The 4,740-nt window shown below is 45.9% G+C and overlaps 1 protein-coding gene across 1 annotated transcript in view; it reads left to right on the top strand.

Moving 5' to 3' along the window:
• Nucleotides 1-1,422, top strand: part of SLC44A4 (solute carrier family 44, member 4) — a 33,819-nt gene extending 32,397 nt beyond the window's left edge. The window contains exon 21 of the mRNA XM_012000546.1: nucleotides 1,388-1,422. The gene's annotated coding sequence lies outside the window, so the exon portion shown is untranslated. The remainder of the gene's footprint in view (nucleotides 1-1,387) is intronic.
• Nucleotides 1,423-4,740: the final 3,318 nt, after the last annotated feature.

The raw sequence follows: 4,740 nt of genomic DNA, 5'->3' as shown, positions 1-4,740 counted from the left end.
CAGGATGGTCTCGATCTCCTGACCTCGTGATCTGCCCGTCTCGGCCTCCCAAAGTGCTAGGATTACAGGCTTGAGCCACCGCGCCCGGCCCCAGCTGATTTTTTTTTTGAGACAAGACTCATTCTTGTCCCCCAGGCTGGAGTACGATGGCGCAATCTCAGCTCACTGCAACCTCTGCCCCCCAGGTTCAAACGATTCTCCTGCCTCAGCCACCCAAGTAGCTGGGATTACAGGTGCCCGCCACCATGGCCGGCTAATTTTTGTATTTTTAGTAGAGACGGGGTTTCACCATGATGGCCAGGCTGGTCTTGAACTCCTGGCCTCAGGTGATCCGCCCGCCTCAACCTCCCAAAGTGTTGGGATTACAAGTGTGAGCCATGGTGCCGGCCGGCTGATGTTTTTAATTTTTAGTAGAGACAAAGTCTCACTATGTTGCCTAGGTTGGTCTCAAACTGCTGAGCTCAAGCAATCCGCCGGCCATGTTCTCTCAAAGTGCTGGGATTACAGGCTTGAGCCACCGCATTCAGCCTATAAAATGTCTTAAAATCCACACTCGGCCAAGCGCGGTGGCTCACACCCATAATTCCAGCACTTTGGGAGGCCGACATGGGCGGATCACAAGGACAGGAGTTCAAGACCAGCCTGGCCAATATGGTGAAATCCCATCTCTACTAAAAATACAAAAATTGCCGGGCGTCTTGGCATGCACCTATCATCCCAGCTACTCAGGTGACTGAGGCAGGAGAATCGCTTGAACCAGGAGGCAGAGGTTGCAGTGAGCTGAGATGACACCACTGCACACCAGCCTCGGTGACAGAGTGAGACTCCGTCTGGAAAAAAAAAAAAAAATCCATGTTGTTTTATATTTCTAACATGGGGTAGGATACTATCCTCCATGAAATAGGGTGCAAGTGTGTGAAATACAGATGGGAATCCAGTCCTGGCTAGCCTGACAGGGAAGTGAGCACTTCCTATGGCAAATTATGTAAGAAAATGTTCCCCAGGCAGATGCTTATGAAAAGAATCTGGGCAGCCTGCAGGTGAGTGGGAGAGCCCTTGCTTTCCTCCATGTGGAAGGAAAATGCAGTGCCTAGATGAGATGTTAAGAAAGTTAAAAGGCTGGGCGTGGTGGCTCACGCCTGTAATCCCATCAGTTTGGGAGGCCAAGGCGGGCGGATCATGAGGTCAGGAGTTCCAGACCAGCCTGGCCATCATCGTGAAACCCCGTCTCTACTAAAAATACAAAAACTAGCCAGGCATGGTGGCAGGTGCCTGTAATCCCAGCTACTTGGGAGGCTGAGGCAGGAGAATCGCTTGAACCCAAGAGATGGAGGTTGCAGTGAGTTGAGACCACACCACTGCACTCCAGCCAGCACTGCACTCCAGCCTGGGTGACAGAGCAAGACTCCGTCTCAAAAAAAAAAAAAAAAAGACAGTTAAAGACTGTGGGCTGAGGGCCACATTCATTTGCAGTTAGAGGTTTGTTTTACTTTTAACTGTTTCTCTAAGAAATGTTGGGATAATTTATTCTATCTGATGGAAGCAGTAAAGTAATCCCAGTATATGTCAAGGCATGGTATAATTTTGTAATATTTTATCCAGAATTTGTGATCAGTAACATAATATTTATTTTTTTTGTTGAGACATTTGTAAAAACACACAAAAGTAGAGAAAATAGTTTAATGAGCCCCATGTACCCAACGTCCAGTTCCAACAGTTATCAAGATGTTGCCACATTGGCTTCTGTTCCTTTTTTCTTTTCCTTTTTTTTGCTGTAGTATTTTAAAGCAAATCCCAGACCTCATGACATTCTCCCTTACATTATTAAGTATGCATCTCATTCTTTAAAATGAAGTTTTGACTGGGCGCCTGACTCATGCCTGTAATCCCAGTACTTTGGGAGGCCGAGGCAGGTGGATCACCTGAGGTCAGGAGTTCGAGACCAGCCTAGCCAACATGGCAAAACCCTGTCTCTACTAAAAAATAAAAATTAAAAAAAAATTGCAGAAACCCCGTCTCTACTAAAAATATAAAAATTAGCTGGGCATGGTGGCGGGTACCTGTATTCCCAGCTACTCAGGAGGATGAGGCAGGAGAATTGCATGAATCCAGGAGGCAAAGGTTGCAGTGAGCCGAGATGGTGCCCCTGCACTCTAGCCTGGACGCAGAGTGAGACTCCATCTCAAAATAAATAAATAAATAAATAAAAATAATAAAATGAATGTTTGGTTATATAACCATAATGCCAATGCAGACCCAAAAAACTCTGTGTCATCATCTAATACCGTCATTATCCAAATTACATCAAATGTCTCAAAAGTATTTATAGATGATTTGTTTGAATCAGGATCCAAAAAGAATCTACACATTGGCTTTACTTTTTCTTTTTGTGCAGACAGGGTCTCACTGTTGTCCAGGCTGGTCTCTAACTCCTGGACTCATGCATTCTCTCCTGCCTTAGCCAAGTAGCTAGGATTACAGGCATGTGCCACTACATTTGACTCACATTGCATTTCAATGTCTCTTAAATTGCTTAATCTACAATAGTCCACCTCCTCTTCCCTTTTTTGTTCTTTTTTTAAATGCCATCTATGCAGAAACAGGGTTATTTGTCCTGTAGAGTGTCCCACTCTCTGGATTTGTCACTCTGCTTTGTCAGTGTCATTTAATTTCTTCCTCCATCCCTTGTATTTTAGTTATCAAACCTCTGAAGGTTTGATTGGATTCACATTCCATTTTGGAGGAGCAAGAGTCCTTCCTAAGTGCTTCCTATTGTACCTGCACTGTCTGCTTGTCCCTCTCTGACTCAAGCTGTGATTGAGCAGTGGGTTCAGATAGCCATAGCCTGACCTCTCTCTTGTAAGTTTCCCCAACAACCTTTCAACTGACAGTTTGATCCACAGATGTTTTGTCTGATTCAGTTATTCTATGAGGGGTTGCAAAAAGGTGATTTTAAAATTCTCTTATTTCTTCTTCGTTTATTAGTTGGAATTCCTCAGTAAAAAGTTCATTGGCTGGGCGCGGTGGCTCATACCTGTAATCCTAGCACTTTCGGAGGCCGAGGTGGGCAGATCATCTGAGCTCAGGAGTTCGAGACCAGCCTGGCCAACGTAGCAAAACCTCATCTCTACTAAAAAATACAAAAATTAGGCCGGGTGTAGTGGCTCATGCCTGTAATCCCGGCACTTTGGGAGGCTGAAATGGGTGGATCACCTGAGGTCAGGGGTTTGACACCAGCCTGGCCAACATGGTGAAACCCTGTCTCTACTAAAAATACAAAAAATTAGCCAGGCGTGGTGGCGGACACCTGTAATCCCAGCTACTAGGAAGGCTGTGGCAGAAGAACCGCTTGAACCCAGGAGGCGGAAGGTTGCAGTGAGCCAAGATGGCGCCATTACACTCCAGCCTGGGAGACAGAGCAAGACTCAGTCTCAAAAAACAGACAAACACAAAAATTAGCCAGGCATGGTGGCACATGCCTGTAGTTCCAGCTACTCGGGAGGCTGAGGCACAAGAATCACTTGAGCCAGGAAGGTGGAGGTTTTCAGGGAGCTGAGATCACACCACTGCACTCCAGCTGTGACAGAGCAAGACTTTGTCTCAAAAAAAAAAAAAAAAAGGCTCATCAAGATTATTTGGTTACCCTGATTACCCTGAAACATGGTTTATATAGGAAAGGTAAGATAAATGCTTAATTTTCCCCTTTAATTAGTGGTTTTGAGAGTAAACTGATGTAATACTTTGGTCAGTAAACCACATTGTTAATTCATGGGACACACACACAGAGGGCCTGTCGGAAGCAGGGGTAGAGCAAGATAGGTAATGTGGTTGTGGGGTTCGCCTTTGTAATGCAGATCACTAAACAGAGGTGAAGCAAGGAAGAATGGAGTGCAGCATCTGCAGCAATTGGGATGTCAGCTGCATGTCTAATACCACTACAAACCGACCAGGCACAGTGGCTCATGCCTGTAATCTCAGTACTTTGGGAGGCTGAGGTGGGAGGACCGCCTGAGGCCAGGAGTTTGAGATCAGCCTGGGCAACATAGTGAGACCCCATCTCCACAAAAAATAAAACTAAATGGGCATGGTGGTGCATGCCTGTAGTCCAAACTACTCAGGAGGCTGAGGCAGGAGGACCACTTGAGCCCAGGAGTTCAAGGCTGCATAAACAATGATTGTGCCCCAGTCTGGGTAACAGAGTGGGACTCTGTCTCTAAATAAATAAAGCAAGCACATTTTACAAAGTTTTGCTGACAATTTTATTTATCGGAAATAGTAGAAGACAGAGAGGAAAGGACACTATGAGTGTCTGATCCATGAACTACTGCCTGATAGAAACAGAAGTGCTGGGAGGCTTGAGAGAGAGACACGACCTTCCTGGCTAGGTGTGGTGGCTCAGATCTGTAATGCTAGCACTTTGGGAGACCAAGGCAGGATGACCAAATTCAAGGGCAGCCTGGGCGACGTGGTGATGCCCCATGTCTAAAGAACTTAAAAATTAGCCAGGCATGGTAACACACACCTATAGTCCTACCTTCGTGGGAGGATGGCTTGATCTCTTTGACCCCAGGAGTTCGAGGCAGTAGTGAGCTATGATTGCACTACTGCACACCAACCTAGGTGACGGAGTGAGACCTCATCTCCAAAAAACCAAACCAAAACAAAAAACCTTCAAAAAAGAAAAAAAGCTTGACCTTCCCTCCCTCACCCTTCACAGACCCATGGAATCTGAAACTCTGG

The sequence above is a fragment of the Mandrillus leucophaeus genome, unplaced genomic scaffold (assembly GCF_000951045.1).
Source record: "Mandrillus leucophaeus isolate KB7577 unplaced genomic scaffold, Mleu.le_1.0 Scaffold630, whole genome shotgun sequence".
Lineage (NCBI taxonomy): Eukaryota > Metazoa > Chordata > Mammalia > Primates > Cercopithecidae > Mandrillus > Mandrillus leucophaeus.
The sequence above is the reverse complement of the archived record's forward strand: the minus strand, read 5'-3'. Positions and strand labels throughout refer to the sequence as shown.